Genomic DNA, 26,881 nt, shown 5'->3' on the forward strand with positions numbered 1-26,881 from the left:
ATTTCATTGATATGAAAAGCTCATTTTCCAATTTCATCTCAAATTTCACTTTTTTAATAGATTCACTTCAGAGAAAGTTTTTTAATGAAATCTTAGCAGATTTTAAAGCTGTCTATTAGACTATCACTCCTTTAAAACGGAAATGTGGGGTTTTTTTACAGACTTCTTATTCCTTCATCTTTCAGAAGCCTTAAGGAAGGAGAGGGATTTTATAAGCTTCATTCTAAGTAGCATGCAGGAACCCTCCTATTTAAGCTTGCAGGGCTTTAAACATTTATATGCTCACATCCAATTTATAGTGAGATTCTTGCAGAAGAAACTCCATCCTAGCACACAGGAGTTTCAGTCCACTTTTCATGGCTTCAGCTATCAGACTGGAGCTTCAGTCAGACTAAAATAAGCTGTAGCTGCCTGGCAGGGCATAGATGGAAACAGTATCCATCCTACTAACAAATTTCTTCTGACGCATTTTTGCACAAGCAGAGGCTGTAATAAGGATCAGTTGTACAGATACAGAGTTAAACAAACCATATAATAGTGCAAGAGCACTGGCAGAGAATTGGATTGAGATTATTCCTAATTTAATAGAAAACAGAGACTCCAGAGAATTTACAGTATATTGATTGTAAAATAAGAGTTTTAATGAATGCAAGAACATCAACAATAAGCCATGTTTTATTGTTTGTTCAGGTTTTATTGTTTGGCTTATTTTGGTGGCTTTTTTGTTTTGTTTTTTATCTCTATAGTGAAAATTTTTACAAAATTCAGAAGAGTAGACATGTTTATTATTGAGGACATTTTATTACTATTGCCTTAGGCATTTATCTCCACAACTGATTAGCTTTTACCACTGAGTTTTATTGTGCAATTTACATAACTGTGACTTAGCTGAGCCTTGAAAGCTGGATCTCACCTGTCTTTCAAGAAAAATGTCGTTTATGCTTTCTGACTTGTTTGCTTAGAAGCTTGCCGAGTTTTGGTGTTTTTTTTTTTTAATGCATATTTATATTTTAATGAGAAACCAAACAGCTTCAGACCAAACCTAAAGCTGACTCAGAAAATGAAACCAAGACTCCTCTTCCCACTTGCGACATGGATTAGTGTAATTTAGCCAAATATCTGTCAGTCTTGTTCGGTGCAAATAAGATCCCACTGGAGGGATTTGAACTACTGCAACATTCAGCAAGTTCTTTACGCTAGGACAGGCTGTGATCAGGCAGTATCAGGTGTCAAACTAATCCTGCATTGTTAACAGGGTGTGAAACTTATTTGTACCTGGTAAAAACTGGCAGCTGTGGATGAGCCAAATTCAAGCAGAGCACAGTGGATTGGATGTGGTGCTGGATACATCTGCTGAGGTCGTAGTAGTGCCTAGTCCAGATCCTGGAGTTTGAAGGACACGTTCATGGGTTAGGGTTCTCTAGAAAAAAACAGGGACAAAAGTCAAAAGTACTGCCAAACCTGCTTCCTGAATGGATGAGAAAGGCTGGACCTAGAGCTGAGTAAAGGTATTTAAAATACTGCTTTAATGGGTTTTTTGCTGCCTTTGCCTGGGACAAATCAAAGATGTTGTGACTTACTGGTTTCCTTGGTAACATTCTGCATGTTGGGAAGTAGCTGTTTGAGAGCCATATTAAAGGAAAAGCTCTTGGAAAAGTGCAGTTTGATACAAGGCTGTTTTCTTTCTCTAGAACAAAGCAGCAATAAGCATGTATGTATGTTTTTGAGAGAAACTCTAATAGAAGGATTCTTTTGTGTGTTGCTGACAAATTCCAACTGCTGATAAAATATACATTACAACTCTTCATCCAGAAAGGGGTGTCCTGGATGTTTCACCTGATCGTGATATACAGTGCTCAAAAGAGAATGCTGGGTATTAGATTACTTTAAGAGACGATGCACAAATAATGTGTTTGGGTCATTTTGCAGCAGGTTTTGTGACACTAGTTGAGAGCTATTTGTTTCCTCGACAGGAAGTGCAATTCCTGCTCCATTTTCATAGAAAAGAAGAAACAGTTGGGCCTGATTGGGGGATTTAACATTTGTACAAGGTATTCTCCTGTTTAACTGATTAAAACTATTGAATATGTTACAAAAATTTGTTTTAAAATTATACAAATACCTTCTGTCCCTCTGTCAGCAACTGAATGCTTTCTGTTTAGAGGAAAGTTGCTCGCACAGCCTCTTTTCCTTTGGGCACTGATCTGGGAAAACTATAAAATTCTTGTTTGTTAATGGAGAAAAAAAATCCAAGCATGAGGTTTTGAAGAGAACTATTAATATCCTGAGTTTTCAAGCAGTCAAGGGAGGTTTCAATCATTTTCTTTTCCATCTTGGCAACCTTCTTTTTTTGGAGTGGTGAAGGGCAAGACTTTTAAAGTGATGCTGGTCCTTGGTGCTTACAGTGTCTACTCTTGCAGCCTTAGCATGGTAAACCCCAGAATTGTTGACAAAGTTTCAAAAATACTGATTTTTGATAAAGCTGTTAGTACTGTTAGTAATGTGATCGACAAACATCTTTGTCCTCAGCAGGCTTGGTCTGACAAATTTTCCTCTTCAGTAGGCTTGGATTGGCAAATCTCATCCTGAGGAGCCCAAACGCTTCCTTTGGGCATGCAGAAAGCTTGGACACCCAACTCAAGGCTTCAAATTCCTTTCTGGAAAGGGAGATGTAAACTGAGGGCAACCACGTTTTTGGCCCTGCAAGTGAGTCATTCCTGGATTATTGCCCAACTGTTTTTCAGAGCAGGTGTCCTGCAAAGACCACATTTAGCAGACAAACTCAGAAAATCTATTTTTAGAACACCATTCTCAAATGGATTTTTGTCCTTTTCTCTGCTGAATTTTCTTTTTATCAAGTACAAACAATTTTTCTGCCAAAATCTAGATAGTATATGCAAAACTGAATGACAGAAATTGTCTACAGTTTTTATAGACTAATGTTTCAATTTCTTGTCTTTCTTGGGGGATGTTTTTATTTGTTTTTGTTTGTTTGTTTTTGTTGTTGTTGTTTTTAGTTTATTTTTTATTTTTATTTCCTTCCTCTTTAAAGTAATCATCAACAAAGAAAATGTAATCTTAGTTTTACCCCTCCATTGAAAAAATGTAAATTACTTTAAATTGCTGTAGTGCTGAAAATATTTCTGTTTGTTTTTAGAAAAAAAATCAATAAAAAAATTTAATCAGTCTGAGTTCTCTACCTTTTCAGGAGGACTAGAATAAGAGTCTCACATGTTAAGAGTGAGGACATTTCCATTCTATAATAACTTTTTTAGGAATTCTGAGTGGGTTTTTTTAATGCCACACATATACAATGTGTCAGGAAACAGTATTAATTAGTAAGATTTATAAAAACTGGGAAGACTATGGCTTACTTATCCCTCTTATGCTCAAATAATACACGGCAATAAATTATTAAAAAAAAAATTAGCAGAAACCATCATAACAAGACGCAGGCCTAAATATTCTTTTTGCTGAGACACTCAGTATCAGTATTGTGCCTGTATGTCACTCTGCCTGATATGCCTCATAAAAGGTATTTCAGCTTAATGTAGATAATATTGTGTTGGAAATTCTATTGGAATCATGCTGACTATCTTCTCCTTCCTGCTGTCTTTCTTCATTGTAGTGCACCTTTTTTACAACAGGAGAAGCAGCTTATTTCTACAAGCAATTTTTAGATATTGCTGTGTGTTTCAGCTGCACACTATTTTGTTCTGTAGAGAGAAGTGAGTAGCTACATCTGCCTTCATTCTTCTGCACCATTCCTGCCTTCGTATGTGTATTTGATCTGTTTTTGTGATCTTGTCTGTGTTCTATTCTTTCTCCTGCACCTATGACAAAAATCTTGGTAGGCTACCAAAATAGTAGCCTCTATGTCTCATATGTAACTTCTCTGAAATAGGAACTGCATTTTCTTCATTCTTCTAAGTATTCACTTATCTCTGTGGGACTACAGACACATCAAGGGGTTTGTAATGAAGAAATGCTTCAGCTGCTCTCTTACTAAGATATATTTGTATTTGAGTACATTGAGGAATGCATATATAGCACAAGAAACCCATATGCCTTTACTTGGCTGTGCAGGACATCCTGTTCTCTTCATATCCCTTTCTAAATCTCTTTCACAATGCTATTTTTGATGCTTGATAATGTCTCTATGTCTACTGTAGATTTTAACTATTGTAACTGTTTTGAGCAGATGACCCCAGCATACAGAAATATCTGATAGGTGGGAAACATTGCTGGGGATGTTCTAGGGAATTCTTTACTATAGTAGTGGAATATGCCTGCTCAGTAGAAGGGGCTTTTAAATTTCTTGTTGTCTCATTCAGGCACAGTCTCTGAAACTAGACCTGAACTTTTTGCTGCCTTTGAGAAAGAGGAAGACAAGAAATATACATTCCTATTTAGTTACCTAGTTTTAGTAATGGAATTAAAATATCAGCAGACTTGGTTGTAGTTTCAGAGGAACTCAGACAGACGTCTGCAAAACTCCTTTCTCTTAAGAGCATTTTTGTTGTATTGTTATAGTTCTCTGGTTGCGTGGGATTTCCTCTTTTCCTTCCTAATGGACCGTCTCTGATGGCCTTACCAGTATTTTAGTTAGGCTGAGCTGCAGATTTTGAGGCCACTTACATAAACAAACAGCCTAATTTAGAGACCAGAAGAGAGGTTTTATTGAACCAGTGAGGGGAGAATAGAAAACTTTTCCTTTGTGCCCTTCTTCTGATTTAATGGCCCCAGATTAGCATTTTTCTCCCCTGAGACTGGCCTCAAATTAAAGATTTCAGTCTTCAAATTTCAAATCAAAGTAATAAAGTCGTGTAATGCTTAATTGTTTAATAGCAAACTGCCCAATAAGTCAATTATGTAGCATGGCTCCTTGTCCTGGGGTACAATGCAAAAATGTGTATTCTATCACCATCTGTTAAAATGTGGGAGGGGTGGTGATCCTTATCTCTGTGGGAGATATCCTCTGCTGATGTGCCATCTGATAAGATCGGGGGATGATCATCGTTATCTATTCACAACCCATCCTTCCTCCAGAAGATATATTCCGTTAATGGGCCATTAAGTCCTATTGTGTGACTGATAAGATTACATCACCCCATTGGGAGATGCCCCAACCAGGGACAGGAGCCAAGCCTTTCCTACCTAGATAAAAAACTGGGGTTTGGGACCCGAGGGCAGACCTTTCTACTGGATTCCAGAGGAAAGTCAGACCTTTTTCCACATCATTGCTGGATCTTCGGAGGAAAACTGCACCTTCTACAGGAGCACTGCTTCAACAGAACCACATCTGTCATCCAGGAGGACTGCAGCCACCATTTATACGGACTGCTACCAACACCCTGACTGACAGGGTGTCAGGTTGTATTTCTGACTGTGTTGGTGGTTGTTTCTTTTATCTTATTGCATGTATTTTATTTTTTTCTCTTTTCTCCTATGAACTTGTATTACTGACTTGGAGTCTCGCACTGGTTTTACTTTCAAACCAACACATTAATTGGCGCCCAACGTGGGGCACGAAGGGTACTGAGGAAAGTCAGTATTACAATTTTGTTTTCACCATGATTCTCAACATGCTTACATGGGTTTTATATCTTGCTCTCTATATTTTTCCACACATGGGGAACTATCTGCCAGCTGTAATGCTCCTGTGTAGACCAGGATATGGTATAAAAATTGATTTACTGGCCTATTATGTCTACTGCATGATAACCTCTGAAGCAATGAACATAATCCGGAATATATACTCGACTTTGTTTGCTTGTCCTAGTCTAGGTTGCTACATCCGGGGTTTTAACAATCACACCCAGCCCTTGGGGGGAGGGGTAAAGGATGATTTTTTCCAATCTTTCCAGCCTGATACAGTAGTTTTTGGAAATGCTGAGTTCCCACTGGATGCTAAGGACAGCATAATATTGTTGTTAGTTCTGCTTTGTCTCCTCTGCACAGCCTTTACAGCCTACAACATGCTTAGAAACAGAACACTACATGGCGTATTGATGCGTATTCTTGAGGAAGAGGAAAAAAGAAACAAATCAACTTCGTCCACGACTGCACAGAATGTCACAAAGAAGAGAAGAACCAAACAAAAAGCAACAGTGCCCGTGTCTATGCAGACTGCCACAAAGGAGGAAAAAGCCAAAAGCAAAGCAACAGTGTCCGTGTCTACGCAGACTGCCACAGAGGAGAAAAAAGACAGAAGCACCATCAGCATCTCCACACAAACCATCACTGAGCCAGAACAGCCTAGACCAGTAGCAGTTGCGCCCGTTCAGAAGAAGAAATCAAAGAGCAAATCAGTTCGCATAGTGACTGACGAGGACGTGGCAGGACCTTCGCACCCAGCAGAAGTGACAGAGCCAGAGATCATCACTCGCTCTCTATCCCTGGGTGAGCTGCGTGACCTGCGGAGGGAATTCACCCGCCAGACAAATGAGTCCATCTTGACCTGGCTGCTCCGCATCTGGGACGCTGCAGCCAATGACACCATTCTGGATGGATGTGAGGCCAGGCAACTGGGATCTCTGTCCCGGGATGTGGTCATTGACCAGGGGATTGGGAGAACCCAAGAAACTCTCAGCCTCTGGCGGCGACTGCTGACAAGTGTGAAGGACAGATACCTTTGTAAAGAAGATCTTCAGGTGCACCAAGGAAAATGGAGCACAATAGAACAAGGTATCCGATGCCTGAGGGAATTGGCCGTGCTGGAGATCATTTTCTCAGAAGATGAGAGATTTCCTAAGAGCCCAGACCGTGTCCGGTGCACGTCACAGATGTGGTTGAGATTTGCACGACTTGGACCAGAGATGTATTCCCGTTACCTGGCAACGCTGCAGTGGAGGGAAGGTGAGGACATAGTAGGCGTCTTGGCCAATAAACTAAGAATTTATGAGGACACTGTCACAGCCCCATTTCGTACCCATGTCTCATCCGTGGAAACACGGCTGGTGGAGCAAGTCCGAAGCCTGATTGAAGAGGGCCATCAGAAACTAAAAAAAGAACTTAAGGAAAACAACTACCAGATCTCTCCTGAACCAGCAAGAGTTTCTGCCATTAGGAGCCGGCATTCCTCAGGCAGGGAGAGAGGACACACTCCACGAGGTAACCTCTGGTTTTTCCTTCAGGAGCATGGAGAAGACATGAGGAAGTGGGATGGAAAACCCACCTCCTCCTTAGCAGCCCGGGTACGTGAGCTGTAAAGAGGGACACCTACCCCAAGAAGTTCATCTAGAGTCAATGCTGCTCCAGTCTCTCGTGTACAGAACTCCAGACAGTATCAGAATGATGATATAACTGATCCTCTTGAAGGAACCTCAAGAACCTATTTACAGGGAGAGAGCAACGTGTACCAGGATCAGGAATAGAGGAGCCCTGCCTCTAGCCAGGTAGAGGAGAGGGATAATCGGATCTATTGGACTGTGTGGATCCGATGGCCTGGCACATCCGACCCACAAAAACATAAGGCTTTGGTTGACACCGGCGCCCAGTGTACTCTGATGCCATCAAAGTATGTAGGAGAAGAATCCATCTCTATTTCTGGGGTAACAGGAGGATCCCAGCAGCTGACTGTAGTGGAGGCCGAAGTGAGTTTAACTGGGAACAGGTGGCAGAAACACCCCATCGTGACTGGCCCAGAGGCCCCATGCATCCTTGGCATAGACTATCTTAGAAATGGATACTTCAAAGACCCAAAAGGATATCGCTGGGCTTTCGGGATAGCTGCTGTAGAGACAGACGGCATTAGAAAACTGAGCACCTTGCCTGGTCTTGCAGATGACCCCTCTGCTGTGGGACTACTGAGAGTTGAAGGGCAACAGGTACCAATCGCCAGAACAACAGTACACCGCTGGCAATACCGTACTGACAGAGACTCAGTGATTCCCATCCATGAAATGATCCGTAAACTGGAGAGCCAAGGAGTGGTCAGCAAAACCCACTCACCCTTCAACAGCCCCATCTGGCCTGTGCGTAAATCTGAAGGAGAATGGAGATTGACCGTAGACTATCGTGCATTGAATGAGGTGACTCCACCGCTGAGTGCTGCTGTGCCAGACATGCTGGAACTCCAGTACGAGCTGGAGTCCAAGGCAGCAAAGTGGTACGCCACTATCAATATCGCCAATGCATTTTTCTCCATTCCTCTGGCAGCAGAATGCAGGCCTCAGTTCACTTTCACCTGGAGGGGCGTGCAGTACACCTGGAATTGTCTGCCCCAGGGGGTGGAAGCACAGTCCCACCATCTGTCATGGGCTGATCGAGGCTGCACTGGAGAAGGGTGAGGCCCCCGAACATCTACAGTATATCGATGACATCATTGTATGGGGCAGCACAGCAGGGGAAGTCTTCGAGAAAGGAGAGAAGATTTTCCAGATTCTGCTGAAAGCTGGTTTTGCCATTAAGCGAAGTAAAGTTAAGGGACCAGCTCAGGAAATTCAGTTTCTAGGAGTCAAGTGGCAAGATGGACGTCGTCAGATCCCAACAGAGGTAATTAATAAGATCACTGCTATGTCTCCACCTACCAACAAGAAGGAAACACAAGCCTTCCTAGGTACCATAGGCTTTTGGAGAATGCACATTCCTGAGTACAGTCAGATTGTAAGCCCTCTCTACCTGGTTACCCGCAAGAAGAACGATTTCCAGTGGGGCCCTGAGCAGCAGCAAGCCTTCGCCCAGATCAAGCAAGAGATTGCTCATGCAGTAGCCCTTGGCCCAGTCAGGACGGGACCAGATGTGAAGAACGTGCTCTACTCTGCAGCCGGGAACCATGGTCTGTCCTGGAGCCTGTGGCAGAAGGTGCCTGGTGAGACACGAGGCCGACCACTGGGATTCTGGAGCAGAAGCTACAAAGGATCTGAAGCCAACTACACTCCCACAGAGAAGGAGATCTTGGCCGCCTATGAAGGAGTTCAAGCTGCCTCAGAGGTGATTGGCACAGAAACACAACTCCTCCTGGCACCCCGACTACCAGTGCTGGGCTGGATGTTCAAGGGAAAGGTGCCTTCCACACATCATGCCACTGACACCACATGGAGCAAGTGGATTGCTCTCATCACTCAGCGCGCCCGTATTGGGAATCCAAATCGCCCTGGGATTCTGGAAATAATTACAAACTGGCCTGAAAGTGAGACTTTTGGATTGTCTTCTGAAGAAGAAGAGGAGCAAGTGGCACGTGCTGAGGAAGCCCCACCATATAATGAGCTACCAGAGACTGAAAAACGATATGCCCTCTTCACTGATGGTTCCTGCTGAATTGTAGGCACTAACCGGAAATAGAAAGCTGCAGTATGGAGCCCCACACGACAAGTTGCACAAGCTACCAAACGACAAGGTGGATCGAGTCAGGTCGCAGAGCTAAAAGCCATCCAGTTGGCTTTGGATATTGCTGAACGAGAGAAGTGGCCAAGGCTCTATCTCTACACTGACTCATGGATGGTAGCTAATGCTCTGTGGGGTTGGCTGGATCGCTGGAAAAAGGCCAACTGGCAACGCAGAAGGAAACCCATATGGGCAGCTGAGATTTGGCAGGACATTGCTGCCCGAATAGAGAAACTGACCATAAAGGTTCGACACGTGGATGCACACGTACCCAAAAGCCAGGCTAATGAAGAACATCACAACAACAAGCAGGTGGACCGAGCTGCCAAAGTGAAAGTATCACAGGTGGATCTAGACTGGCAGCACAAGGGAGAATCATTCCTAGCTCGTTGGGCCCATGATGCCTCTGGTCATCAGGGGAGAGATGCGACGTACCGATGGGCCCGTGACCGAAGGGTGGACCTTACCATGGACAGCATCTCACAGGTCATCCACGACTGCGAGACCTGTGCCGCAATCAAACAGGCCAAGCGGGTGAAGCCTCTGTGGTATGGTGGACGATGGTCAAAGTACAGGTATGGGGAAGCCTGGCAAATTGACTACATCACCCTTCCCCAAACCCGCCAGGGCAAACGCTACATACTGACCATGGTGAAAGCAACCACAGGATGGTTAGAGACCTACCCTGTGCCTCATGCCACTGCCCGGAACACCATCTTGGGCCTAGAAAAACAAGTCCTTTGGAGGCATGGTACCCCTGAGAGAATTGAATCAGACAACGGAACCCATTTCAAGAACGGCCTTATCAACACCTGGGCCAAAGAACATGGTATTGAATGGATATATCATATTCCTTACCATGCGCCAGCTGCCGGGAAAGTTGAACGGTGTAATGGACTCCTTAAGACTACTTTGAAAGCACTTGGTGGTGGAACCTTCAGAAATTGGGAAATGAACTTGGCCAAAGCCACCTGGATGGTTAACACCCGAGGGTCCATCAATCGAGCCGGTCCTGCCCACTCTGAACCCCTGCACACAGTGGATGGGGACAAGGTCCCAGTGGTACACATGAAAGGTATTTTAGGAAAGACTGTTTGGATTAATCCCACCACAGGCAAAGGCAAACCAATCCGTGGGATTGTTTTTGCTCAAGGACCTGGTTGCACCTGGTGGGTAATGCAGAAAGATGGGGAAACCCGTTGTGTACGGCAAAGAGACCTAATTTTTAGTGGGAATTGTATGTAAGGTTTCATTTTGTATTATATATCTGTAAGAGGGTATTGGTTTGGGTGTGATGTAGATGGTAATAGAATAAGGGGTGGATTATGTCCTGGGGTACAATGCAAAAATGTGTATTCTATCACCATCTGTTAAAATGTGGGAGGGGTGGTGATCCTTATCTCTGTGGGAGATATCCTCTGCTGATGTGCCATCTGATAAGATGGGGGGATGATCATCGTTATCTATTCACAACCCATCCTTCCTCCAGAAGATATATTCTGTTAATGGGCCATTAAGTCCTATTGTGTGACTGATAAGATTACATCACCCCATTGGGAGATGCCCCAACCAGGGGCAGGAGCCAAGCCTTTCCTACCTAGATAAAAAAACTGGGGTTTGGGACCCGAGGGCAGACCTTTCTACTGGATCCCAGAGGAAAGTCAGACCTTTTTCCACATCATTGCTGGATCTTCGGAGGAAAACTGCACTTTCTACAGGAGCACTGCTTCAACAGAACCACATCTGTCATCCAGGAGGACTGCAGCCACCATTTATATGGACTGCTACCAACACCCTGACTGACAGGGTGTCAGGTTGTATTTCTGAACTGTGTTGGTGGTTGTTTCTTTTATATTATTGCATGTATTTTATTTTTTTCTCTTTTCTCCTATGAACTTGTATTACTGACTTGGAGTCTCGCACTGGTTTTACTTTCAAACCAACACACTCCTTGAAAGAGTTTATCTCTAAAAACTAACTCTACCATGTAGAAAATTGAATATTTTTTTTAGCCTTGTAAGCATTTTAAAACTGAGTAGCACCACTAACTCATTGATTAATTTTTCCTCCTAATCAAGTTATTACATAACCCTTTATAATCCCTGCAAGTCATACTAATCTGTTCCTCATGCATTAATTGTTCTTCCAAAATATCCAGTTCCCTCCTCTACCTTCCCCTGCATTTCCAATTAATTGATCTTCCCCCACTTCCAAATCAACTTTACCACTATTCCTCCATGCTTTTGCATGTTTCTTCTGCTTTCCAGTTGTCCCTGCTCTTTTAAAATGCTCTAAAAGTCTTTGCTGAGTTTGTCCCCACTTTTTTCCCCACTGTCCCACCTATTGAGTATTCAAACTAGAGTGGGGCAGCAACAAAAGCTACTTCCAGTTCCTTGACTCCTCGCTTCTCTTGTGGGGCACCCAGCAGTGCTCAGTCCATCATTTGCTCTTCAAACCCGTCCTTAGTTTAAGGAGATGCGAGAATGCAGGAGCTGTGCAGAACACGGAGCAGTTCCTGCTGGGGATCACCAGGGACAGGGTGGGAAGCACTGCCTCACACAGCAGCAGGCAAGGCAGGGGCTGGCAAGGCAGGGGCTGGCAAGTCTCACTCCATCCTGCAGTTCCAAGAGAGCTGCATTGAATCCAAGGCAGGCCAGAAGAAATTCACAGCTTTTGACACTTGCTTGTGGTCCCTCTGTCCATATAAATCCTTCTTGTCTGTCCTTTGTGGTCTTGGGCAAGAAAGAGTCACTGGCTCTTTCCCTAAAAGCCTAACTTAGAAATGGAATGAAATTAAACAGATTATTGTTGTATCTGGAAAACACTCAAGCAATAAACAGGATCATCTCTTGTTTGGTTATTTTTTTTTCCAAGTGGAAAGTAAGGGTGCCCTGGTCTTCATAGGTGAGGCTGGGTTTTAGGCAGCCAAGATGAAAGTATAAGAAAGCCTCTGCTGCAGAGTAAAACTGACAATGAACAAGAAATGTTTTGCTAAATGTAAAGCAAGGTCTTTGGAATGCAAAATCTTTGATCTCTGTGGGTTTTGCACACCTGCCTTCCAAGGTTTGACAATTAGAGCATAAATTATGGAACTCGATGGGAAAGAAAAAGACAGCTTTCTGTCTGCTGTCTGGATTTCTCAAATTTCCCTATGTTGCAGGAATAAATGTTGCACAGAGTTCAGCACTAGTAATATTACTGTTACATTAAATTGATTACATGGGGGATTTAGCTATGGTAAAATATAGACTGTTTTATGTGTGCATTACATGTGTTAGATGTATCCTTGTAGTAATTCTGCAGATCTCAGTTTCTTTCTGTAACTGCATATATTGACAACAGAAGTATTGACGGTGCTTTGATTTTGGTAAAAAACAGGAAAAAAAAACCCAACCCGGAAAAAAACACTAGAATGATAAAGTTATATTGACATGCAGATTTACGAACATACTAAATAGAAATAGAAGAATTAATTTAGTAAATGCTTAGTACACAAAACAAGTTTGTCTGCCTGTGTGAATTGCTTTACTCATCCTGAAATGAAAGGACAAAAACATATACCGAGACAAAAATGAAGAACAGTACATTTGCCCCTGTCCTTGCCCTGCAAGGTAGGGTATTTCTAGTTACAGAGCATTAAAGAGCCTTTGTAAAACAGGAAGAAATTGTGTTGCTAAGATTAAATCCTAATGACGCTTGCTCTTCCGTTGTGCTTTGTTTTTCCTTGCTTTCTGGGGCTTCTTTGCTCTCTCAATCTGATAAGATTTTTTATAATCTGAGGGAGGCAGCAGCCACAATTAGAGACAGTCTCTGCCTGAACTTTTATATTGCTGGGTTGAATGTCTCTTTTCATCTCATTAACTAATGAAATTAAATTCTAGATTTCGCATCTCCCATGTTGTGCTGTTGCTCCTTTGTCCAGTGGGTTTTTTCTGATCTCTTCTTGCAGCAGAGAATCTCCAGAACCTATGAATGCTAAGGTACAGAAAAGCTGAAGTGAAATATACAGATTTTCTACAGATCCTGTGCGGATTAGGAGAAGAGCAAGAAAGTGTTTAAAACTGCAATCACTGGGGGTTGTGATGGGTGTTGCAAACATAGAAGAAATATTCAGTTTGTTTTTAATCCAGAAATTTCAGTGTCTGCTCTCTGGTAGAAATAGATTGAATAGAACTATTCCTATAACTTTGATGAATTGAGATTCTTTCTTGGTCTCAGGGCTTTCAAGTCCACTACTAAGCCATACCCTACACTGCACGTAGGGCTGACAGTTGGGTTTGAATTCTTGCTTGTCCTTTCTTTGAAGTGTTGTCTGTGTTCTGCCAAAAATGCAGATGTCATGAGGAAAGAAGATGACAATAAAATTATTGTGGAGGGATACTGACAACTGTGGGTTTGAGTCTACTTTAGTGTCCATGTGCCTAATGCATAAATATTGCAGGGCCTAAGCTTTCATGTATTCAAAGCCTTGAGTAGATTTTACCACACGTTCAAAGAGTTTCTAACATTTCTAATTCCTATTTTATGATAACCCTTGTCCTACATCAAAATATGGTGACAAAGAATTATGTTCTTGCCTACCAAATTTACAGGGGACACCCATGTTGCAATAAAGGAGTTGCACAATTTAAATGTGATTGCAATATGCTGGTTTTATAATTAGCGCTATCTAAGTTTATTCATATAAGCCAGCCTCCTAGGGCTCTAATTCACACTTGGTCTGCAAGGCAGGAAATTTGCATGCGCTAAATGACTACTCTTTAAAATGGCTAATCGTTGGGGGAAAAAACCTTTTGCATTTATTGTTCATAGGGAAATCTGTAGGTATTAATATGGCTATAATTTGTAGCTAAAAAAATTCCATCATAATTTAATAGATTCATGTCCAATTGGTATAAAGTGCTACTTTTCTTGTAGCAGGAAGGATTGTTTCTGTAAATGCTGATGAATTTCACTTTGTAAAAAGGTAGGTGAGGTGACATTTTAAGGTTGAAAACAGCAATTGTATTTTGGAATCAATACTTTATGCCCTAGAATAATGTGAGGTACTGTTCTGTCCTAATTGGCTGGAAGCTAAAATGTTAATGCCAAGCCAGCAGATGTATCCCCAGCCTGTAGTTTCCCATGAAGATTTGGTTTGCAAATAGATGACTTTCTATTTATGGGTAAAGTAAAGCCTAATTGTGAGTCTTCACAGTACCAGGAGCTGCAATGACTGCGACTTTAAGGGAAGTGACTGGCTGATCACAGTCATGCCACACAGCATACCAATGAGCTGCATCAATGTGTCTGTTCCAATATGTGAAAATCTTCAGTAATCAGCAGAATGTAGGCAGTAAATATCTCATTGTTTTTAACAGCAAAGTGTTGCAAGATCAGAGAAATATGGCAAACTCAAATTGGATTGAAAACAATAATTTCCTCTCAAATAGATTTCTGATTGAAAACTAATATAATCCAGTGATGTCCCAAGTAATAACTGTAATGCACAGATGGTGCCAAATTGAAAGACTAAGTGACTGAAAGTGTTGACATGGTAGATTAAAAATCCATCCTGAAAATATTTCTATTTTAAAAATCCATGTTGAAAAAGTTTCTATTTCAGTGTGTGCTTCCTGCCTTTTACCTCCTGTCCAGACTAACAGATTTTGTAGTTGTTTGGCATTTTCTCCTGTAGTCAGTCCAGCCAATGTTACAATAAAAGCCAATGTTTTTGGGACAAGGAAAAAGCACACATTATGTATAAGTAAAATCAAGACTATTGTTAGTAAATCTGAAAAGTTAGATCATTATTAGTCCAGATCTAATTGCTGCAGAAGAAGAAAAGAGAGAGAGAGAGAGAGAGAGAGTTTCTCCCCCTTTCCTAGCATTGCATTTGCACTGTTGCTACTACTCTGGATCCTAATCAGTGATTTCAGATTTCACTCTGGCAGTGGTGTGTGTGGTAACGGGTGATGAAGAGTTGTCAGTATCTGGAATCCTTTGCCAGGAGGAATATGCTACTGAATATGTTGGTATTTTCTTCTTCATCTATCTTAAATTGAGTAAGGGATCACTTTTATATCTTTGTTAACAGACTTTTGCATCTTTTTCTTCATTGGTCTACAGTTTCAGGTTATGTCTAAAATCTACTAATTTAATAATTAGAAATAATATCTTTATGACTCCTAAAACTGATTTTGTGCAGCTCAAGATCTTCATGCTTTAAACTGAGCCTGACTGAACTGTTTAGAGCTGTAGGATCTCCAGTGCCAAGCCCAGGCCTCTTCTTGTCTTCCCGTGCCCGTGATACTTTATGCCACATCCTGTGTCTCCTCTTCTCAGTGTTGTACAAGTGTGTATCTCTATGCCACGTTACTGTCATAAATATTTCATTTTTTTAGCATAATGGCTTCTTCTTGTTCTCTCTATGAAACAGTGGCTGTTCCACACACAGATAAACAAAAGTAACTGATCAGTTGGGTGTAAATTGGATACAGCAAAACAAAAGGGGTGGTTTGTACCAGACACCCTTCACACGATCTCCCTTTCTGGCCTCTCCTCTTCAGAGGGAAGTAAAATGTGTGAGGGGAGAGGAGGGGATTATCAGGAAATATCCCCATCTGAACCCTTGGCTCTTCAGGGGTCAAGCAGACTTGAGAACCTGATGTCTGGCAACAGGAGGTCAGACTGAACAGTAAGCTGGTTAAAGACAGTCTTCAAGCAAGTTACCTGCCTGCCAACAGAGACAGAATATCAAGTGAGTGTTTGAAGTGTGTTGGTGAAATAATTTCTGTTTCTGTTGAGAAATAATACTGAGTTTTCATTGAAACCCTTGGTTTTGAGGCTGAAATCTCTATGGTTTGCAGTGAACCTATTTTTTTTTCATAAAGAGTTGATGCCTTCTGCAAGAAGAGCTCTGGTAGCCATCAGAGTATAGAATACTGTTTAGTTTGAATGACAATAAAAACAGCTTGTGTGTAAAGGTATTGAAGAATGTCTTCTGATGGCCTATTTTCTGGACAAAAAATGCCAGTGCATCATTATGCAGGTAAAAGCAATGCATTTTGAAAGAATATTGATGATAAATGTTCAATTAAAATTTCCTTAAATAGAAAGGTTCAAACATTTTTTTGAAATAAATTTATATCACTCATGTAATGTCTGAAAGTTTGCCCTTAAATTTAGCTTGACCTTTACCTAGTTCTGAGCTGTTTGAAGTTTCTTTCTCTGTGAGAAAAGTGCTGTATTTTAGAAGTGTTTTTAATGTCTTATTAATTTTCTTTCTTATAGTTTTTTTCATTCATACGACTTTGTCAGCTATCCTCACACCCAAACATCACTATATGCAGTAGTTGCGAATATTGCTATCAGTGCATTGAAAACATGAAATATGAATCTCACCCCTAGGAAGCTAAAGTGAATATGAATTCATGTAAGCTAGCTGCAAAGTACTTTTCATGCAAAGAAAAAAAAAATAAATAAAGAGAGAGTAAAAAGAAAAGCAAGTATCTTAGTGACATTTTTCACAGAAACAAACCCATTTTCAAGCTTGACCGAAATGTAAAAGTGTGATAGTTTTTTTGCATTTCATCATGAATATTTCAAACACATCTGATTTCTACACATGCTATGATTGTTAATGTGTGAAGTCACTTAATTAAGTATGCATTTAACCCTTCTTTTTTTTTCTCTCTGAGGTGCTTATGAGAAATTGAGCTTTTAAGCTGAAACAAATCCACAGCATATGTAGTTGCATTGCCTTGAAAAACAGGCAAAAATCACTGCTGAAATATTCATTTCTTTTGTTTGCCCTAAATGAAAATAATTTTTTATCCAGTTGCAACTATCGTATATTCTTCACCAGACACTTAGCGTGAAGGTCAGCAATAAATTCTTCCTGGTGCTATGTTTTCTGGCCCCTGAAATGACAGATAATGTTTATTTTCTTTGCATTATTTCATGGTTTTATTTGGTTGAGCGAAAGATTGATTCAAGATTATATTTCTTGAGGGCAGGAACTTGAGAGGAAAGGAAATAAAACCTTTTTTTTTTTTATCTTGTAGCTGAAGCGAGTTACAGATTTGGGGGTTTTTTGTTTGGTTGGGTTTTTTTGGAAGTGTTTGAAGAGAGGCAGGGCAGACTCCTGTGCTGTCACACATTTAGGGTGAAGGAGAGCAGGTGGAGGCTTTGGAGACCAGTTTTTCTTTATTAGCCTCTGCTGAAACCTCACTTGAACCAACAATAACAGCATCCTAAAAATGGTTTTGTAATAATTCCAAAGGGCTCTGAATCAGATTTTTGCATAGCTGTTTCCTGAACTCGGCTCTTGTGGCAGGCAAGACGTTCCAAACCCTGCCCTGCTGTCGAGTGACCATGTCACAACCTCCCGTGGCTCTGTGACACGACAAACAAGTATTGCTCTCCTGTGCCTGGTCTGCCAGTACAAGTAACCCCAGAGTTGTGTTCTAGTCTTTAATGGGAGTCAGAGATCACCAAAATGCAGCTCTGACTTCCCTGTCAGTGAGCTCTAGATAACGACATTGTTCCTCTCAGAGAGGGGAGAAAGGGCAGAATCCATGTTCGTGGCAGTGTTTCTGCAATCTCTCTTAATTGCCTGTATATATCAGTAGGCAAACACAAGGAAGACCTGGAAGGATGTAGAAGGCATGGTGGGGAGATTTTTTTTTTCTACTACTTTTGCATACTTGCACAGAAATTAGAAAAAGTCCTGCTGTTTTCAATTGGGTCAAAGCCTGCTTCAGCTTGCTGCCACCATGTGACTCTACATTCTTCAGCATGGTTGGTAGGACACACACAGTATCTGGAGAAGAATATGGCAGAGGTATACAGGTAAATCTGTCACAAAGGAACTGCACTTTCTTCAGATATAAAATCTCTTATGCTGCCCCTGACAACTTTTTCTGAGTTAAAGGGCCTCTAAAATCTCATGTCCAGCTGTGGGACAATGTTCTGAGCAAATATTGTTGATGAAAGCTGCAAAGTCTTCTCCCAGGGAGTCATACATGGAGTACAATACGAGGTTGTATTGGAAGTGAATCTGGGAAGAGGAAATTAAGATTTTTTAAGAGCACTGTGAGGTCCTCAGGACTGTCCATGTGACATGAAAAGCTATTATAAGTCTCACTAGTCCCCAAGATTTTGGAAGTTTCCAAGTTCTTCAAAGATCGTGGTCTCTGACTTCTTCTGTCTATGGTGTGTCAGAGGCTCAGCTCTTTGAAGACATCTCAGATATTTTCTGAGGGTGAAGCAGTTTCTCTCACACCACAGTGAACAGTGAGGAAGTCCTGTAAACTCTAATATCAATTTTGACAGCCTGGCTTTAAAGAGCCATAAGAAGCCCTCAGGCTTTTAATCTCAGCATGATTTCTTTGTTACTCTATTCATACAAAAGAGGAAGTTGCCTAATTATGTGAATTATTAGGATTTCATAAAAACATGCTTCTTTTGTACTGGAGCTTTTCACTCGTGCCTCTAAATGTTGTACTTTAGGAAACTCTACTCTTGTGTAGATTCTTGTGGCTGTCTGGCTAGCTGGTAGGATTGTTCAGGTATTTGACATTAGCCATGCTTAAAATTTTTATTGTATAACACAATCAGTCCCAGGCCCTTCACCATCTCTGTTGTCCTTCTTGGCCACCTGGTCACACTACTGGCTCATGTCCAGCTGTCTGTCTACCAGAGACCAGCACCCCCAGGTCCTTTCTCACTTAGTGAAAAGTTGCTTGACTTTACTGAGGATTCATAGCAAGGTAGCAAGGGCAGACATTCTTTTTGAGGTATTTGTAGGCTGTAAACACATTAAAATTATCAAGAAAGTCTTAGACTGGCATTTGAAATTCCATACTTTTACATGGAAGCAAGTGCCACAAGATAACAGGTGTGACTGGTTATAAATTGCACATGGAGAATATTGTTTCCCTTACAAGGATAGGCTAAGGTAAATTTCTAGATAATGGGAGATATTCTATTACAAAGAAAGTGTACGAGTTCTACCTCAGTTACATAGAATAGAGTGGTTTTGTGAGATTTCAAGTAAAATGAATTTTAATGTAGGAGTTCTTTTCTTATAATGAAACCTTCCAGCTGCATCTTATCCCTGGTATAAAGCCCTGAAAATTTGTTTCCTAACAAAGCTAAGAAATGTTTAGCATATCAGTTCCCTTTGAATAGCCATATTAATCCTGAAAATGGTTACTTTGTGTGCTTTTTTCACCCTAACAAAAATTATAGCCATCCTTCTGCATCTTCCCAACTGTGGAGTGCTTTTTTATTATTATTATTAATATTATTTGCTTTTGCTTCAGTGATCTCTTTCAGTCCTGGATAACAAATAGATTTCTTAGCCTCTCCAGGATGTTTTAAAATGCCAATTGATGTACTTATTGTCCTCAATCGGCACAAGACCTCACACCGTTCTTTTGAAAAGAATTTTTTTTCTCTTAGACTGTCTGTGCTTTCTATCTAATTGCTATTCCCTTCTTGTTTTCTTAGCTCTTATAGTCTTGCAATTTATTCATAAGTAATTTCTTATAATAGATTATACCCTTGTTACTTTCCTTCCATCATGATACTACATTCTGTTCCTCTTTCTCTCCCCCCTTCTCCCTCCTTCTCTCCTTCTCTTTCACTTTCTTTTTTCATTTGGTAACTGACATGCTGCATTTCAATATTGCTGGTTAAATTAAACCGTACCAAATGTGAACCTGTAGTATTACAATGGTAGTAATTTTTGTGCCGACCGTATTCAATATAAGCATTTCTGAATTCTTTGCTGTTTATCTTCTTAAACCCCTCATTAGCATAGAAATGAGCATCTCTCATTTCCTGCTATCCCCCATCAGATAGCAAGGTGTCTCAATTTTATAAGAAAGACATGAAGTTTTAGGATAGATTACATAGTTTGACAAGAGCATGCTGTGAACCTGAGGTTTAGATAAGGATTGTATTTTGATCTCCAGAATCATATTTTTTGTTTAGTACTCAAGAAACTCCTACTCAACCCAAGTGACCTGAGTGGACCCTGTACTTTGAGGAAGTTATTCAATGGGGATATGATCACAGATTCACAGAATCAGCTAGGTTGGAAAAGATCTCTGAGTTCATTATTGACTTTTATAATAATACTGACGTATATTATTGATGCTACACTTTTTCTTTATCAAATGAGCTATATACTCTAGCTTTTACTTAACAATTTTGCAAAATTATTTTGTTTCATGATGATATTGATTGGCTTATAATTTGAGTCATATTCTGGAGCTGTGCATGCCTGTTATTGATGCATAGCAATATTAAAAGAGAAAAGTCTTAAGTAAGAGTCAGTAAAGAGCTTTATCTCCAGTTCATGTCTCTAATCTAATGTGGATCAAAAGGTGGATTTCACAATCAGTGATGGGAATGTGGAAATCTAAGATATGAGACCATGTGAGTGAAACTGCTGATGGGATTCACATTAGTTTTGGAGGGAAGCTGGCAGCCTAGGGGAAATTTAAATCTGTCATCAGTGGCATAAACTCTTCAAGTAAAGGAAACTATTCTAAAGCCAGTTAAACCCACAGAACAAATTAGTCTTCTGGTGGTGTGGCATCAGAGTAGGAGTTGTAAAGAGTTTAGAAGAGACTTCTGTGTAATTTAAGTTGCTAAACAGTGCTAAAATTGATGGTCATCTCCACAGCAGGAAGCTCCAAAGTGCAACTTCAGCTCAACTAGGACAAAATCCTTCAGGCCACCTGCACCAGTGCTGGCTGCAACAGCCACCGTGGTGCTGGGACAATGACATTAACCCTTGGGACAACATCACGGTGTGAACCATCTTTGCATGAGGAGCCTTTCTGCTCTCCATGAGCAGGCTGTTTGTCCTGGCAATGGCAGACAGCAGCTCTGCCCAATGGAACTGACTTGGAGGTGAAGGTGTAGAATTTCAGGTTCCTTGAATTTGGGTAGACATCTGAATTGGAGCTATCTGTCATCGTGTGGTAGTGAGATGCCTGAGGTGAATGCCATCTTCATTCAAGTCAGTCACGGTATTTTGCTGGTTTAGGATTTTTTACATCTCTTTTCATTTGTTTCACCAAACCAAAGACTTTTTTCCTGTGGATTTTTTGTTTGTGTGGCGGGAGAGGGTGGTTGGTAGGTTTTACTTTTTTCTTTGGGGGCAGGTGGCTGTGTTTGTTTTCATCAAGAAACTTAATAAAACAATGAACTTGGACCCTAAGTCTTTATTCTTTTCTGAGGTTCCACTAAGACTTCTGATAACGTTGCTTTTTAGTTGTTCTGACAGTACCAATATGAAACTCACAAGTTTTTCTTGCTTTCAACGTAAAGAAACTTGCTTTTGATTCTCTACTTTCATTTTCTTGTTGTTGAACTTTTTGAAAATACAATATAGTAGAGTCTACATGAGAATTGAAATTGCTTACAGAGAATTTTACAGTAAATTGGTATCTAGAAACACTGTATTGCTGGGAAATGGTCTATTTATCTTGGGATCAGGCCAGATATGATAAAGATATGAAACATAATCATCAGAATTCTATACCTTGGGTCAGTTTCAGTTCAAGGCTAAGCAGAAACAAATCCCACCAACTTCTCAGAGGCTGGCATTGCTTTACACCAGACATGTTTTTTATCCAGATATAGTGTCTGATAAGATATATCTTACATTTTCTATAAAATGTTTCAGAAAAACTATATTGTACTGTGGCATAAATCACAAAATTTAAGCCTCATGGATTCTGTCTGTACAAACAGACTTTATTATGGCATATGTTCTTTGACAAAACAAATATTTACCTATAATGCATATCTTGCTGACTCTGAATTGAATTAGCATACCTATAATCAAAGTTTGACTTGAAATCTGCTTCTCAGGGGATAATTCCAAGAAATAGTTGTGTTTGAGGGCGTTGTGTGTATTATTTATATATTTTATTTATTTTAAGAATATAATACTTCTATTGTCTCTGTTTTCCAAGGTATCCAAGTGTTTTCACCTGATGATAATTTTTAGGATCAGATTCTGGATACTCTGCTGTTTCTTCAGTCAGAATATCATGTACTTCTACACTCTGTCACTTATTAGTGGACAGGAGGAGTCATGTTCCTGAGAACAGAAATATCAGGCTCCAGTCCCAAAAAGCCTCTGAAGAATAGCTATGTTTACTTACCCATCCTAATAGAAATGTTTGGATGGGTGTGTTTGAAGGTGTCTGTGGCAGGTACCTCTGTATACTGTCACTGTACGATCTCAATTCCAAACATGTGAGAAGATATCAGGGTGGGAGGGTTTGTGATAGATACAGCCTAGAGGCTTGGTTCTGAAAAGATCCACAAAACCCTTGATCACACACCCTCCTCCTCTGCCTTCCCAAACATATTTACCTAATACTCATATTCACAGGCACTGTGGATAAATTTTTCAGTTTGCTACTCATCTTCTACCTAAGGTAAGCTGAATTTCAGGGGCACACTTTCTTTTAAGAGTGTACCAGGGGAAGACCATTTCTGTGCACATAGCCTGAGAAAAGACTAATAAATGTGGCACCTTTGTGCTTAAGCCCCTTTCTCTCACACCCTTAAAAAAATACTCTGCTACAGGACAGGTCTGGGATGGGGATCACATCCTTGCAGCTTATGGTGAGCAAAGGGATTGCAAGAAATGCACGATCAGCGTGGACCTGAGAGATAATAAACCTGAGGGAACCTGGCTGGCACCTTGGTGCCTGGAGGCAAGAGGGTCTCTGCTGGCAGTTGGGCTGATGATCCATGGCATTACCTGTGTTTTGCCTTGAGTTTCTTGAAGGGAATCCAGCTGTGAGATGCTGGGATTTAGGTGGAACAAAATCTACTGAAGCCCAGCTTAATGGTGTTCACCTTTAGTTCCTGTTTCAGACTGTTGGGGGCAGAGGTGCCAAACTGTCGATGGTGAAGTGTTAACATTTCTGAGAGACTTACAAGAAAGCAGCAAAGATTTTTGCCCAACTATCTGGACTTGTGCAATATAACTCAAAGTTCTGGCTTCTGCTTACTGCAATTTTATTCTGCCGGAATTCTGTAGTCTTTATAGCAGCAGCTCCTGATTTACAACGGCACAGGGATTACCAGAAATAAGACTTGATGTTCTCTGATGGAAAAGCCTTATTGAGTTTAATAGCATATAATAAGATTTCCTAGGGTTTCTTTCTCTTTTTTTTTTTTCTTTCTCCTTATTCCATTTATTTTACTAATTGAATCCCATCTGAAGAGATGCTTAGAGAAAATCGGTGTGATTTCTGTAGGGGTCACTACTCTTTATCAAATTGTCATAGACTTAGCCAAAGAGTGCTTTTTTGTTCTGAGTCCCTTGATTTTATTTTAAAAATTGATAAAATTTATTTCTGATTAATTTTTACCATTGCAGATCGTTCAACACATACATTTTCAGCTACAACACTGAAGCATTACAAAGCTTTTTGAGTCTGATTTTCTTTCCAATTTAAAGTGCCGTAAATTCTTCCTTTTGACTTGTCTCTCTCTTATTTACATCAGTGTAAATGAGATGTGATTCAGTCTTGCACTGTGTCTAGAGAAATTGTTTTCCTCTGTCTTAGACATTTTGCTAAATTGAGGGCTAATAGGGTACCAGACCTGCAAAGCAAACAAGAAATGAGTATTTTCTGGTCTGAGCAGATGAATTTCCCTAAATTTGCTGCCAAAATAAATCCCCAAAACAAATGATTTATGAACTTACTGAAGCAAAATGGATTATTCAAATAATTACTTAGTAATAGAGGAAGTTTGAGCAATGATAGTTCTAATAATGAAGCTGCTCAGAGAACCTGATGCTTAGGGAGATTATGAGGGATTAAGACAGACTCTTTCTCATTCTTTCAGCTCTGTCACCATCCTACTGAGAATGCAAAGAGTAGCGTGTACCTTAAATGATTAAAAAGAGGGCAGTTCTTAGGAAACATAGCAATATTAAGGTTGAAATTTAGTACAGTTTAAGCAAACATGTTGGTTACACTTCTAAAGGTACAGGCTTAATTCACTGATGTAAATTAGATCTGAGAAAATCTGAAAATATTAAATGTAGGAGGGGGAGGATTGTACTTGTTTGTTTGTTTGTTTTCTGTTTTACTTTTCCCCCCTCAATTTAACTTTGAGGGTTCTACAAGTTCACAAGCCTAAAGGGAGTTTAAGCATGTCCAAAAGAAGATCTCCAAAACAATTAAAGCACTTAAACTTTGTACATAATTCCTTCTCCACAGCTAGCCTACTTTAGATAAATGAAAATAATGCCCAGGTATTTTAATGTTGGTAATTCCCAAGTGTATTTTCTATCCTCAGTCCAAAAACTAATTCACACAATTCTTCATGGCTTATTCCCCCTCCTCTGAATTTCAAGTTTCTGGTGAGCAAAAAAGAAAAAGGATTGCTTTTATTGTCATTCCTTACAGTTAACCTGCATAGGTGGAAGAGCAGTTGCACATAAAATTGCAAGAGTAACAGTAAATCAAACTGACCTGGAGTAGTTTCAGTAGTGAAATATTCCTGCATGATGGTAATAGAGAACCCTGATTTGCAGCTCATAAAAAGTTTATATGTATATATATATATACATTAATATATATATATTAATGTATATTTATATAGTAGTTATTTTTAGATATATTTATATATATTAAAAATCAAAACAACCCCCCCAAAACAAACAAAAAACCTCAACAAACACAAACAAAACAAAAAAACCAACAAGCCCACCATCCTCCACCAAAACAAAGGAAAAGTTGTGATAATGTAGAGAGAAAGAGAACTCTGGAAACTTCCTTTATTCATACTAAATAATTAACTAAACCACCATTAAAAAATATAAAAATCTCTACCCAAACTTGCCAGGGATATCAAGTTTTTCCCAAGGTGCTGAAATGCCCAGTTAGGTAAATGTAATGGTTTATACTAGAGGGCAATATCTAGGTCTTGAAATGAACATGTTTTGTGACTATTCTAAACAGAACCAGTAGCATCACAAGGTCCCCCATCATTTCTCATTAAGTCACACTTTAAGTAGATGTAGTGGCCTCTGGTAGGTGGATCTGAGGCAACAGAATTGTTGAGGATATACTATCCAGTCAATTAATATTTTTGACCAAGGGCTGCCTCACAAGGGGAAGGGTGGAGCAGCAGAAGTTGCCCCAGCAGTCACCACAAGAGACATTCTGCTGCTGTGGCACTGAAAGTTCCTGGGAGATGTAGTTGAGGCAGTGGTGTGCAGGAAGTGCTGGTTAGGATGGGTGTTTCTCTCTGGATGTAGCAGGAGCAGTGACTGTAGCTGCTGTTGTGTATTTAGCATTGGGGCCAGTTTGGGACATTCATACAGACAGAACAGCCCTGACACCTTTCCCTTCCCTCTCTGTTCTTTCTGTGTCATATTGCTCAGTACACACCCTGGTCTGCTCCAGGACTGCATCAGCTGCACAAGTACAACACTATTCACGTGTGCTACGTGTGCTACAACCATCCAACTGTTCTACAGGTGTGGTAGCAGCAGCTCTTGTGCATAAAACCCTGTTTTATTGCAAGGCATGCAGTGAGGGATCAAAAGCAGAGGAGTGAAGAAGAGATGGGACAGTAAAATGGCCAGAGGATACTGAAGGCTCTGTAAAGAAATATGTTCTCACCTTGTCTCCATCATAGATCTCTACCTACTACCTGAGTCACTTAACAAACACAAACTTAGCATACACCTTTAGCACCCACGCTGCAGATGGGTCAGGATGCTGTCACAGCTAACACAACACCCTGGAGTGTGCTGGGGAAGCATTCCAAAAAATTAGGCCTTAAACATCTCACATGACTTGCCAAAACCTAGTAAGTGTCACCTACAGCTTAGCATTTCATGGGAACTATCATTTTAGAGGCACTTTATGAAGTTGAATTTCTATTTTCATTTTATATCTGGGTGTACTGGGCTTGCCAGCTCTTCCTGAATGTGACTGGAAGTAGACTCCCTTATGGAGAAGGGAGTAGTGTCTGGTGTTGTCATGCGAGACGAAGGAAGGCCTGTCCATTTGAATGTTTGCTCTATGTCATGGGCCACAGGCTTAGGTAGCAGCAAATCAGGGCATGTAGAAATCTCTCCCTGCCCTTAGCAGTGTGACTTTGCTCCCTGATCCTTTATCCTGAGGAGAAAAGGAATTGAAAAGTTCAAGAGTTCTGTAATCTTGTAGTCACACCTCCCCTCACAGTGGGTAGCAGCACAGATGACCATCAGGTCCCTTTCCTTCTTGGCAGAATCTGGCTAGGTGGCACATGGATGCACTCCCATGCCTTCCGAAGGCTGAGAGCAGGCTTATGAATTCCAGGAAGAGCTGGAGAAGTGTTGAGGCCACTGGGGGAAAGGGTGATGCTGGGAAGATAATGGGGATAAGGTTATTGAATAGCTGCTGATTAATGGAGTATATTGAATCCTGTGCATTGCATTAGGCAGGATCCTGTGGGGAAAAAATGTCATCTGATTGTGTTTACTAAAGATTTCATCATAATGCAACATGTATAAAAGAGCTGAAGGAAG

The 26,881-nt window shown here is 40.6% G+C and overlaps 1 long non-coding RNA gene across 2 annotated transcripts in view; it reads right to left on the reverse strand.

Annotated features, from left to right (window-relative positions):
* The window catches only part of LOC148224596 (uncharacterized), an 80,280-nt gene that overhangs the window by 23,559 nt on the left and 29,840 nt on the right, over positions 1-26,881 (reverse strand). For both annotated transcript variants that reach the window (XR_015799453.1, XR_015799451.1), the window contains exon 2: positions 1,276-1,420. This is a non-coding gene — a long non-coding RNA (uncharacterized LOC148224596). The remainder of the gene's footprint in view (positions 1-1,275; positions 1,421-26,881) is intronic.

Source organism: Sturnus vulgaris, chromosome 2 (assembly GCF_052056855.1).
Source record: "Sturnus vulgaris isolate bStuVul1 chromosome 2, bStuVul1.hap1, whole genome shotgun sequence".
In the NCBI taxonomy this organism is placed as follows: Eukaryota; Metazoa; Chordata; class Aves; order Passeriformes; family Sturnidae; genus Sturnus; species Sturnus vulgaris.